The sequence below is a fragment of the Dipodomys merriami genome, unplaced genomic scaffold (assembly GCF_024711535.1).
Source record: "Dipodomys merriami isolate MVZ:Mamm:240054 unplaced genomic scaffold, mDipMer1.0.p SCAF_24, whole genome shotgun sequence".
In the NCBI taxonomy this organism is placed as follows: domain Eukaryota; kingdom Metazoa; phylum Chordata; class Mammalia; order Rodentia; family Heteromyidae; genus Dipodomys; species Dipodomys merriami.
The window spans coordinates 5,961,727-5,975,818 of record NW_027203826.1 but is presented as its reverse complement, the minus strand read 5'-3'; the positions used below and the strand labels follow the sequence as shown (position 1 = coordinate 5,975,818).

General features: G+C 38.7%; 1 protein-coding gene across 2 annotated transcripts in view; it reads right to left on the bottom strand.

Annotated features, from left to right (window-relative positions):
* CUNH1orf21 (chromosome unknown C1orf21 homolog) overlaps positions 1 to 14,092 on the bottom strand; it is a 302,366-nt gene that overhangs the window by 185,755 nt on the left and 102,519 nt on the right. The window lies entirely within an intron of this gene.

The window sequence follows — 14,092 nt, the reverse complement described above, 5'->3', positions numbered from 1 at the left end:
ATGCAATAAAATCACCCAAGCCTTATCAGAAATTATGAGTGACCCCCCGTACTGGTGGCTCTCCACATTGGTGGCCACTTCCCAACTGGTTTCTGAGGACTTAAAATGGGGCTAATAGGTCTGAGAAACTGAAGATCTTTTTACTTAATTTTAACTAATTGAAACTGAAAAACTGATAATTCAGTTGTTGGAAAATTTTCAAGGACACTTGGAACAACTCAGTTATATGAATTTACTTTTCTCAACTGCAAATCTGTGAAATCCAAATTCAGAACAAGCATTTATAATCAAAGCTTAGTAATCAAACTGAGAAGTGTTAAAAATTAAAACAGACATACATTCTTAAAAATTTAATATGATCAAAGTCATTACATACATCTATGAAGACATTACAATGAAACCCATTAGTTTGTATAATTAATATAGCATAATGAAAATTTTATCTCAATAACTTTTAATACTGATTATTTACCAAAATAATAATTTTCCACGTTGGGTTAAGTAAAATGTATTGTTAAAATTAGATTTACTGGGGCTGGAAAGGTAGTAGAGTGCTTGCCTTGCATGCCTGAGGTCCTGGGTTCAATTCCTCAGCACCACATAAGCAAAAAAAAAAGCTGGAAGTGGCACTGTGGCTCAAGTGGTAGAGTGCTAGCCTTGAGCTGAAGAGCTGAGGGACAGTGCCCAGGGCCAGAGTTCAGACCCCATGACCAACTAAAAAAAAATTAGATTTACCTGTTTCTCCTTGTTTTGTAGCTGCTAAAATTTTACACATGTAGTTTATACATAGTCCTACTGGCCAATGCTGGCTGTACAACTGATGTAAGGACTTTTTTGATCCAACTTTAACTCAATACAATGAGCTTAAAGGTTATATTTTAATTTAAAGATATAAAACTGACTATATCAAAGAAAATAATTTATGTAACAAACACTATAAGCAGAGAAAAATGCCAGATTATATACCATGACAAAATTAATCAAATATTAGGGATAATATCCCTAATAAAAAAAATATAAGGGGAAATATCTACAACCCAATGAAAGTGGGCAAAAAAATAAGAAATAATCAGAAGGAAAAAAAGAGGCAAATGATCCACACTTAAGACATTTATCAGGAACAAAAGGACTCTAGCCATCTTGTAATAATAGAGATACACAGTGATTCTTTCTTACATTTAGGTGACAAAGACACGAAGGTTCTACAATGTACCAACTGGTAAAAGACTCTGAAAGCAGTAAAAGTATTAACTTGTAAGTTTTTAATAATGTTTAGATAACAATAATGCTGTATTTTTTTCTGTTTTAATCTCTTACTGTGCCTAACTTAAACATTAAGCTTTATCACAAACATGTCTATTTATCTATAGGGTTTCAGGCCATTCACTGGTGTGGGGGGCTTGGAGGATGAGAGAGGACCCAGCATAACTGAACTGAATTTGTTATTTGACCCTTGTTCCACTTCTAGAGATCTGTCATAAACTGGCAAAAATGCTAGTTTAAAGGATTTTTTTTTTTTTTTTTGGTTTTTTAGGTCATGGGGCTTGAACTTAGAGCCTGGGCACTGTCCCTGAACTCTTTTGATCAAGGCTAGAGCTCCACCACTTTGAACCATAGCTCCACTTCTGGTTTTCTTGTGGTTAATTGGAGATAAGAGTCTCATGGACTTTCCTGCTCAGGTTGGCTTTGAACCACGATCCTCAGATCTCAGCTTCCTGAGTAGCTAAGATTACAGGCATGAGTCACCCGTGCCCAGCCAGTTTAAGGTTTTATATGTATGATTTGCAAATGAATACTCACAAACAACAAGAACAACAACAAAAACCACTCCCTACTGCAATGTAAGAGCAAAGGTCTAGAAACAGCCATGTATATCCAAATGAATGATTTTGAGGTAATTATGCAAGAGAAAATATATAGAAAATTCCATATATAGCTCCAAAGTGATCTCTGAAATATGCTTTTAAAGGGCAAAGAGGAAGGTACATAATCATAGCACACTACCTCATTTTCTAGAGAAAATAAATAAAGATGTTTGTTTACCTTAAGCATATATAATATGCAAATATACACATATGTGTATACATTGATATGTCTTACATGCCTATGTGAACACAAAACAGGCATATACATACATATACATATATAAATTTATACATATACATTAATAGATACAAATACAAATATATGTTTTCTCATCCCTGTCCACTAAAAGATTTAGAAATAATGACCAGCTCAGATGCAATAAAAACCCCTAACAATTAGACTTTGGTCTTTAGACACCATTTACCACTAGCTAGGAAAAGAGTAAGTTTGAAATACCTTGTTAAATCAGAAATTTAACAAGGCAAAGACTACTATAATCTTGTCAAATTCAGAAATGAAGAGTCTCCCACTGGTCGAAGATAATTCAGGCATCAAAATACACAACTACAAGGGACTGAAGCATATATTGTATTAAAATGCATTTGTGCCTAATGCTACTGAAACACAGAAACAACAAAATACCAAAATATTTTGTTGATTTAATTTTGACGATAACTAGAAAATCAACTCAATATGGTCACAAATAAAATAAAATTAAATTAAAAAAAAAAGAATATCACCATGTTACCTTTAATGAAATTACCATGACTATCAATGGTTTCTGATGGGCCCAGAATGTGTCAGGTTGATAACACTATATTCACTAATCAGTCTTAGAGTCCCAAAGGAAAAAAAAATGTGCTGTGTCTCCCAATAAGATATGTCAGGAAGGACACAACACTTCCTATGATGTACTTTCCCCACACCATCTGATCAACCTTTTGCCCCAGCTCACACTACCAGTTCACAGGAACCATAGGAAACAGAAACATGGAAAGAAGATACATTCCTCCAACTCCTACAGGACAAATTGTTGTTTCTTCAACAAATAAACTGCTAGAGAAGAAAACAGGGAAGAGAAAAATAGAAACAGGAAGTCTATAAAGACAAATGCATCTCAGGTGTGGAAATTATTTAGATCCTGAATAACATCAAACCATCATTAAAAAACAATTATGAGGCAATCAAAGAACTATTTCCTCTGCCTAGATATTTGAAGAGTTATTGTTAAAAAGAGTTATTGTTAAAAAGATTAGGTATGATTATTTTACTGTTGTTATGTTAAAAGAAAATCCCTGTTTTTGAAATAAAATCATGTATGTACAAACTAGATGATGCAATGTCCGTAATTTGCTGCAAAAAGAATCAAGAGGTAAGGGGAAAGGTAGGGAGGTCAACAGAACTGGCCAGGAATTGATCATTATTGTAAACTTGAAGAGCCTGGATTCCAATCTTAGCAATATACTTATTTGTTACAAGACCTTAATCATAGTTCTAAACACCTTGAGCCTCAGTTTTTTCTATCTATAAATAGAAGTACTTGTTACTGATGCTAACTACTGTAAGCATTAAAGATAATGCATGTAATGTACTTAGCACAGTACTGGCACAGACAATGTTAGTTCAGTACATGCAGCTTCTGTTATCACTACTGTCAATTATTGCCATTGTTATTCAAGACCACCAAGTCAGAGGTGGCAGAACTGGGAGAGAATCTGTTGTTACCAAAGCCTATATCCTTCCCAGTGCATTATGAGGTCTCCCAGCCTCTACGTTGAGTAGTGACAGAGAGCAAGTAAGAATCAAGTACTCTGTAATTAGTATCCTTTTTGTACTGAAAAACTTTAAGGACAACTTCTCAGACTCTACTTCTAAAAATCAGACAATTAGCCATCCTTAGTTATATGGTGGTACCTTAATACGTTGTAGCTGTCGTTGGCTATTCCTATGCCAGAAGGAACTCTTCTAAATCAATATGCACACTTATCAGTTTATAATGATTGAACATTGTACTATTTCTTCTTCCTCCCTAAATATGGCTCCAAATTTTTACTACATCAGGTGCTGGCATAAATTATACAAGGCCAACCTCAGATTTCAAGCATACAAAACTAATGAAGCCATGAAACATACAGCATAAGTTAATACAATATCACAGTGATACGCAGAAGGATATCTTTCTGAACAATGAGGAAATATTTCCATCTCTATTTGAAAGAAGACATTACTCGAATCCTGAGATATCCTCTTTAGATTTTACATCTGCATGCAAGAATTCTGGCCATATGCCACTGCTTGATACTCTGTTTCAAGTCTGCCTAAAGCCATTCTTGCCTGTTTTGCCTGTCCTCAATTTCCTTCTCTATCTTTTCCTTTTGCACATACAGTCTCATGTCACACTATGGTAGCACCTGCTGCATTTCATTTAATCATTAATTCACTCATCCATTCATCAAATATGTGTTCCAGGTTTGTCATAGGTTTCCTCTTAATGTAAAATTTTGCCCTCATGGACATTACAATTGGGGATGGTATTAATGATAATCTAAAAGTCATAAAGATGAACATGCAATTACAGCATTGGAGGTTTCTTGCAGGCAAAGAAGTATGATTAGAGAGCAGAACAGAGGAACTTGGAAATCATAAAATGATTCCCATAGAAAGTGATCGCTAAGCTGAGATCAAACCCAAAATTCTGTTTCAACCCTGTCCTCTGAAATCCAGACTAGAATTTCAGTTACTACTAGATAGCTCCATCTAAGAGAATATACGCAACAAAAACAGTTACTTTTCCCTCAATGCTGGATTCCCCATCTCCATGAGTTTAGTCCATCCAGAAAATGTGCAATTATCCTTTATTCCTTTCATCATTCTCCTTGCCTGATTTTACTAAGTCCTGCCAATTCTGCTTCCAAAAGCCTTCTCTTCTTTGTCCCTTTTCCTCTCTTTCCGTTGTTCTCAGCAGCTCCTACCAAGTTAGTACTGGTTTATTTGATCGGTCTCTATTCCCTTTTAGTCTTTTACTTGCACTCATGAAAGAACAATCTATCATGTAAATTGTGTCTCTCCTCTTCAGAATCTAAACTGTATAGCATGACCTACAAAATTCTGCATAGGGGCTTGGAATGTGGCTAGGTGGTAGAGTGCTCGCCTAGCATGAATAAAGCCCTGGGTTTGATTCCTTAGTACCACATAAACAGAAAAAGCCGGAAGTGGTGCTGTGGCTCAAGTGATAGAGTGCTAGCCTTGAGCACAGAGAGGCTCAGTACCCAGGCCCTGAGTTCAAGCTCCAGGATTGGAAAAAAAAAACAAAACAAAAAACAAAAACAAACAAAAAAACCAACTCAGCATAGTTTATCAAACTCACATGTGAAAAGTCCAATCCCACAGATCCATAGCCACATGATTCTACATCACGTTTCTTCAGCCTAAAATGCCCTACTTCATCTGCCGTTTGACTCCAGCCTCTTTTGTAAAATATTTTTTATTGTAAAGATGCTGTACAGAGCGCTTACAGTTACATGAGTAAGTCAGTGAGTACATTTCCTATCAAGCATTGTTACCCCCTCCTTTGTTTTCCCCTACTCTCCCTTCCCTCCCCACCTCCCCAATTCTTCCCCCCTCAAGTTGGAAAGTTTATTTATAACATAGTGCCTTGTACATCTCATTGTTACAGTGGGCCACCCTGTATCCTTGTTGCTGCATTTTGTTATTTCTCTTCCCCTCCTCAAATTAGAAAAATGTATATACAAGATGCAGGGCACCAGAATCAAATACAGTGACAATAGGGGTTATACCACAGGGGGGAGAACATACAAAAGAAACAAAAATATAACCTAGTACATTAAAAACAACAGCGACAAAGGAAAAAAAAAACCTCTTGTGTCCCTATCTTGGGGTTCATTTCATTTAGCATCATCTTATATGGTCATATGTACCTAGCTTTTGACCTTTTCTGCTTGTTTGGTAAGATTTATCCTATACGTATACTAGTTATTGCAAATAAGGAAAACCATGGAACCTATGTTTCTTTGGGTCTGGCATACTTCACTTAACATATTTTTTTCCAAGTCTTTCCATTTCCTAACAAATGGGGTCATTCTTTCTGATGGAGGCATAGAATTCCATATATATCACATTCATCTACTGGGGGCATCTGAGTTGGTTCCATATTTTAACTATGGTGAATAATGCTGTGCTAAACATAGTTGTGGACTCCAGCCTCCTTTATCCCCAAATGCCAGTCTATGAAAACTGAGAGATGAATCTACAAATGAGTAAAATTATAAAAGCAAAGAGTTATCAAATTAATGTTAGTCCCCCCAAGATTTTCAGAAACAGGAGCAGTAGCTTGGTGGACAGACTATGTATGCTATGTACTGTTTAGCTTTGCCCAGAGACTTTCCAATATGAAGCTAAATGGCTTTTCTTGGTGGGCTTCCTTATCTCCACACCCAAAGTACTTTTGTCCATTTTCCATACCATGTGTCCACAGGTCAATTCCCCTGCTCATCTGAGAACTGCACAAACATAGGGGCAGTTCCTTTCTCTCTCTCTGCCTCTAACATTTCTCTAGTGTCAGGCACTGAGCTGATACAAGGTGTCATCAACAAATGCAAACATTTGTTCAATAAATTATATGAGCAAATAAGAGAGATTAGGTGCCTTAGTCTTGGTTAACATTTCTTTTTAATTCCCAATATCTTTTCTCAGGACATATATCTTGTCTCTTTTGTTTAAATAGAGTTCTACATGGTTTCACAGAGAAATTCCAAGCCTCAGATCCATGACCACTTGTCAACCAACCAATAACCATTTAGTCAACACACAATCAATTCCTTGGGCTCAGTGCATATCATAGAAGAGCTCATATTTCGATGGGACCAAAGAGAACATGAACAATTGGCTAGAGATTGTGGCTCGGTGGTAGTGCCCTTGCCAAGCATGCATGAGATCCTGGGCTGGACCACCAACACCTCAAAAAAAGTACTTAATCAAAACTAGTAAGCTGGACACCAGTGGCTCACCCCTATAATCCTAGCTACTCAGATGGCTGAAATCTAAGGATCAAGGATCAAAGTTAGCCTTGGGCAGTAAAGTCTTTGAGAGTCGTATCTCCAATTAGCCACCAAAAAGGGAAGTGTAGTAAGTCTAGCCTTGTGCAAACAAGCTCAGGGACAGTGCCCAGCCCTGAGTTCAAGCACCAGGACTGGTGTGCACATGTGCGCGCGCACACACACACACACACACACACACACACACACACACACACACACACACACACACACACACACACACACACACACACACCCCTAGTAATTTAAAAAAAATAAGTGTTACAAGAGTTTAGGGAAGGTAAAGAGAAAAACATTTTCCCCCAAAGAACTGATGCAAAGAACTGACACTTGAAAAATTACTTCCATCTCAAAAGAGATGAAAGAGGCTGTCCCATGGCGAGGCAGTAAAGCTGTGGAAGAGGCCATGAAGGAAAGCATCAGAAGGGTTTGGAGAATTGCATCCAGACTACCAAAGATTCCTCACACACACACTAGGCCATCTGAATCTTCGCCAAATATTAAGTAGCACAGAGAGGTTCTTGGTTTGTCCATTCCTTCACTAAAGTAAGTATCTGCCTGAGACATATAGTGAGCTATAAGTTGCTTATTCCTTTATAACCTTTCCATTGTAGAAACTGCTAGAATATTACCTTAGAAGAGTTGCTTTCAGTAGAACATTCAGATAGAAAGGCGAAAGGTGTTCTATCCACCTTGGCATGTAGAAACTAGCCACGTGTTTGGAAAGTTCTCCACTGTCCCTGGCATGAAGCATCTCCTTCAATCTTCTCATGAGAGAATTAGTGTGTATCCAGGGGCTCCATCATGCTGGAAATGGCCATATGGAGTCCTCCTCATCAAATCCTGGGGTTCAGCCATAATGCTGCCTCTTATCCTTTACCCCTTAGGTAACAGCTATGAAACAAATCAGAAAAAAATGATCCCTTTCTTGGACTTTCTCCCTACCTACCTTTGTCAGGAAAAGCCCCAAGTCAACAAATGAAGTGGAATATATCTATCCTAACATGTGGTTTAACAATAAATGGAAAGTACTGTAAAATGCACCACATGCAAAGAAATCCATCAGACAAGGAATTCTTACATAGAAAACCATCATTTCTCTGCTCTGTTGTGAGTATCTGCTTCCAAAAGCCCTGCAGAGTCCATTCAGAATACTGCATTTTTAGTGTTGGAGCTGCCTTTTATTTATTTATTTATTTTTATTTTTAGTAGTAGTGAGGATTGAAGTTAGGGCCTCACACTTCTTTTTTTATTTTATTTTTTTATTGTGAGAATACCGTTGTAAAGTTCATTTTTCAACATAACGATGTGTACATCTCATTGTTGCAATGGGTCCACCTGTATCCCTAGTTAAACCATTTGTTTTTTCCCTTCCCCTCCACAAATTATACCAACATCAAATACAGTGAAAGCATGGGCTATACCGTGGGGGAGGGACATACAAAGCAACAAAGAAATCATCTTATAAATGTGTTAGAAACAATTGCATGAAAGGAAAAAAAAACATTTGAATACTTATCTTGGAGTTCATTCCCCTAACATCAACTTATTTGACCTTTTCTGCTTGACACACTTCTAAGGAGGCACTCTACTACTTAAGCCACACCCTCAATACTTTTTGCTTTACTTAATTTTCAAATAGAGTCACTCTGTGCCCAAGCCAGCCTGGATCATGATCATTCTTTTTGTGCTTCCCACTTAACAGGGATGACAGGCATGTGGCATAGCACACAACTTTTTATTGGTTAAGGTGGGGTCTTACAAACTTTGTGCCCAGGCTGGCCTCAAACCATAATCTTATGGTTCCTTGCCTCTTGAGTACTAGTATTACAGGAATGAGCCACTGCATCTGGATGTGGATCTACTTTTGTGTGTGTGTATGTTGGTACTAGGATTTAAACTCAGGGCCTAGGCGCTGTCCCTTAGCATTTTCACCCAAGGCCAGTAACACACTTAAGCCACAGCTTCATTTCTAGCTTTTAGGTAGTTAATTGGCGATAAGAGTCTCATAAATTTTCTTGCCTCATATGTTGTTCTCCAGAAAGCTGGAATTATAGGAGTGAGCCACTGACACCTGGCAAGATCTACTTTTAAGTAGAGTTCTCGAGGACAATCCTCATTTTCAAGTACTAAGTACATAGGATATGTCTGCCCAGCAGTAGGCCTGTTTGCGACTTTTTCTCCCCACAAATCTTACTAATATGATCACTGTAAGTGTTAAGTAACAAACTTTTAGAAGAAAACAGCAATGTTAGGTCTTAGCTAAGGAATCTTTGTTTGGCATAAATGCATCTCATGATTTATACATTTTTCATGGAGAGCATTAAAACCAGCACAACTGAAAATAATAATAATAAAATGGTTCAAGTTACAGAAACATAGATTTAAACAGAAGAGTTAAAAAAAAGATAATGAAAATGATAGTAAATAAACCATTCAACTTTTGTGATTGCCAAGCAGGATCTGGTATGTAATAAAGCCTTTGAATGGTATTATTATGAAAAGCTCTGAAACACGTTCCAAGATTTGCTGTCCAAATCTTTAAAAACAACAATAATCACCAAGATATTTCTCTTCTGTACTACCCATCAGAGGATGTAAATAGCTAAACGGAGCAAAAAAACAAAGTACTTCAGCTACTATTAAATGGCTTAAGAGGCTTTAAAAGTCAACACAGAATCAAATGTGAAAACAAAAGCAGAAAGATCCCTGGACTTGGAGTGGCTCTAATTCCATTTTTCTGACAAGGTAGCAAACATACCACTGTGGATTGATGAATGCTCTACAGGAAGGAGTCTGCTGAGATGGCAGGAGTTGGAAGAACAGGCAGAGGCAGGCATAGCCTGGGAGATCTAAGACTAGATGGGAAGGAATGGGTGGGAGGAATCAGGGAGGAGGCATGGGGCTAACAGGACAACAGCAGAGGGGCCCTGGGGGTAGAAGGGAAAAGCTGGCTGGCAGCAGGAATTCTACTGTTGAGTAGATGGGTGAGAGGAGTCCACAGAGAGTGGCTCCGGAGCTGTGGTTAAAATACTAGAACTGTTCGTTCAGACTCAGAAAACTCACTCCGTTTACGCTCCAGTCTAAAGAGTGGTGTTAGGATAAGAAGCTGGAGGGTCTATGGATGAAAATCTGTGAGATAGAAATCAAAAGAGCCTCAGGAGGAACAGGAAGGTAGGAAGGTGGGAGGGATACTGGGTAGAGGCCAGAGCTTTTCTTAATTTTTTTTTTTAAAATGTATTGTAGTTGATATACAGAGGGGTTACAGTTACAGGAATTACGTAATGAGTAATAAGTACAATTCTTTTTGAACCATATTTCCCCTTCTGTTGCTCTCTCCCAGTTTCTCCCATTGTTGCTGTTTTTGTTTGCTTTTACCCTTGTTTGTAAGTTTATTTGTATTTGGGAGGGTTAGGGAGGGCAAATAAAAGGTTGAAAGAGATTTAAAAAAAAGAAGATCTAGATGAGAGCCACTGAATTGTGGGAGCCTGATCAAGCTCACAGTACCAGGTAGGGCTCCACTTCCCTTTTTGCAAGTTATTTTAGAAGGAGAAGCTGTGCATCTAATAAATCAAGAGTTGCAGTTACCTGAGCTTTCTCAGGATCTCTCTCTCTCTGTCTTTCTCTCTCTGTCTTTCTCTCTCTGTCTTTCTCTCTCTCTCTCTCTCTCTCTCTCTCTCTCTCTCTCTCTCTCTCTCTCTCTCTCTCTCTCTCTCTCTTTTTCTCTCTCTCTCTGTCTTTCTCTCCCCCCCCCCCAATTACTCCTGGATTCCAGCACATTCTCCAAGAGATCCCAGCCTGAAAGACCCTGATTGCTATGGCCACAGTGAGTGTCAAACAAGATATCCATAAGGCACAAGACAAATAAGAGATGTTGTTAGTCACTGAGCCTCTCAGACAAGTAAGATGAAGACTATGTAATAGACAGAAGTATTTGTCAAGTGAGGAATTATCTCTAGTCCAATCAGGATCTTTGTCTGATCAGTAATCAGACAAAGAACATTGTATTGAGCATGTTTACCTTCTGTCAAACACTTTTCAACATTTAAAACTCATACTTGAAGCATAATGTGCAACTCTTAACATACAACTATCATACAGATTTATTAAAACTTATGTCTGCACCTAATGTATTTCTCTTAGGGGTTGACACATTCCAGATTTTAACTAATTAGGTGAAGTCCTAGGATCTGATCACATATTGAGTGAGTTCCAAGTTCAAGTAGTGTGCTGTGCCAGCTGTAAGGGAGTTGCTGAGATGAGCAGACTCCCAACCCTGCCTTCCCATAGCTTGATCAATTATGCTTCTTAGTTTCTATTCCAAATGGGGAAGCTACAGTCCTTTCTCTGCAAGTAGACGCAGAGAGCCATCTTGATATTATGTCACTAGCCTACAATCTAGGAAAGGCAGTTTCCAGCAAGATACTCAGTCAGAAGGGAAGGCACTTCTTAATACCCGGTGACTGCAGAAACGGCTGTGTGTTCGTGTCTGTGTTTATCCCAGCCCCATGGACAACCAAGTACTCCAGTCATAATTGCATAACCAGAGCATGTCATGTTGTTTCTTGTTGCAACTGTAACTTAGAAAATTAAACTTCAGAACTCAGATAGTCAAGCTAAATAATTGCCTACTTTTAAAATATGTCTATAATTTACATGCCACTTCAGATAAGCTGTTGAGTTATGATCTCTGAAAGTCAAAGCTGTCACCATTTTTTTTAAATAGTTTCACTGTCGTAATTCTTCCTGTACATAAGCCCAATCCTTGTTTTTACAGTTTTCTAAGTATTTTTTACTTGCTAGTTTGTTTGCTTTTGCTAGTACTAGGGTTTAAACTCAGGGTCTCATTCTTGCTTGGCTTGGCTAATGTTCTACCACTTGAACAACGCATCCAGCTGAGCTTCTTTTTTTCGTGCAGGTCCTGTGGCTTGAACTCAGGGCCTGGCCTGGGCACAATCTTTGAGCACTTTTTTGCTCAAAAGACTAGCATTGTACCACTTGAGCCTCCGCTCTACTTTTGTCAGTTTGTTAGAGATAAGAGTCTCATGGACTTTTCTGCTCCCCGTGGCTTCAAACTGTGATCCTCAGATCTCAGCCTTCTGAGTAGCTAGGATTACAGATATGAGCCACTGGTGCCCAGCTGAAGCTGTATGGTATAGTGTGTATTGCAAACTGCTTTTCAAGTTTTATCAAGAATCTTTAGAAAACAACTTTTTCTTTCCCCATACTATGATGCTTTAAAAAGTGAAGTCCAACGGAGGCCACAGAATGGCCAAAAATGGCCAAAATGTATATTATTACCTAAAACCACACACATACACACAAAAAAAACCACACTTAAAAAAAAACTATCTCTCCACTAAAACTGAAAAGAGCAAAGGTCAGCAAAACACTTGAAGGCGGGCTGTGTTACAGTGTAAGGCCCTCCGGACCTGCATTATCTCCCATGGCCCATCTTGAAGGAAAGCATCACCACACATTCTTGCAAAACAGCATATTTTCAGAGATGTACATTTTCATGAAGCTAAGTTGGATCCATTCAATATCTGAATGAACCCTTCATGATGTATGAGTTGATTTCAATAGTCAATACATTCCTGAAAAGTTGGGGACAAATCAACTTTTATGTAACATCGATTTCTCAGGTAAACTTGCATTTGGGGATCAGACCTGTTACCCTTCATTCCTGCCCTAAAGGAGGCTCCAGCCTTTTATGTCTTCAGGGCCACAAAGATCCTGGCACAGTCACTCAGATGTAACAATGAGCTTTGTGCTACTTAGAGAGTTGCTCTCGACTCCCTGGAGCTTCCCCATCTCTAAACAAATCTCTGGTAAGTTTAGACTTCATTCCATCCATGGGAGGGGAGGTTTGGGGGGGGGGGTCCAAAATGAAGCAGCTGAAACCACATAAAACAAGCAGTGCCCACAGTCTGAGATAAAAGCAAAACAGTAGGCAGGAAAAACACACAGGACATGTCACCCCTCCTTCCTTTTCCTTTGCTTCGAATAAGCTGGAGAAAACTCCAAGATTGTCTCATAGATGGTACTCTCCTTCTATAGTCTCCCTCCATAACTACTGTTACATTCTCTCCCTTGGCAACTCTCAAAGTGCAACCCAAAAGAAAATCTCGGAATGATGTGTATTTAAATGGAAGAGAAGGGCTACAAGTTACACTAAGTTCAAATAGAGCCTGTGACACTTGGCATACTTGGGATCATCTATGAATATCTCCTGTGTCTCCTGCCCTAAAGGAGGCTCCAGCCTTTCATGTCTTCATAGCCACAAAGATCCTGGCACAAGTTACTCACATGTAACATGCAGAGCTTGCCTGGTCCTAAATCCAACACAGTATGGCGACAGGCAACCTGTAAACAATACTCCTGGTGCAGACCACCTTCCTCCTGGGTAGGGTGTTTGAATCAGTCACAAGAAACAATAGCAATGAATGAACAAGTTATTCCTTTACACTCTGTGATTTCTTCAAGAATTCAAACCTCTCTAGACAAAGGTTCCTTAACTTGTAGAGCCAGATGGGGTGGAGAAAAGGATCAAGTACTAACCAAGAAAATAAAATCACCAGCTCTCTCAATTCAGAGACAAACTGAGTCAGCCCTAAGAAGGAAGCTAGGTCCTCCAGTTCCTTGTAGGATGAACTTTTCACAATGAAGGATGTCATTCCTTTCTACCACATGAGCTATCCAATAGGGAAAAGTGCCCCAAACCAAGTAAGAGCTAGCCAACCAGGGCACCCTACCCCTCCTTAGTCAACCTCCAATCCAAGGGCCCAGCCTGTTAGTCTTAGTGGCTTTCCCAGTCACCCTCCAGGGCTATCTTCTGAGCCCAGTTTACACAGCAAGAAACATTAGGAGAGATTATATTTCAATGCTGCATTTGTGATCTATGAAGCTAGTGTCAGAATGGGGTTGGATGTCTATAAATACTCAGTTGCTCACACAACCACTTTTATTTTGTAAGTAGCAAAACGAACAAACAAAAAATGGGTAAGTCCAAATTCTATGTCTGATCAATTGCATTTCCAAACAGCCAAGGCAAAACAAGCTCTATTCATCTTATAACCCATTTTCCAAAAACTAGGAAAAAGAGAATTAAAAATTCATCATTTTGGACTTCAATTAATAAGACCATGCAG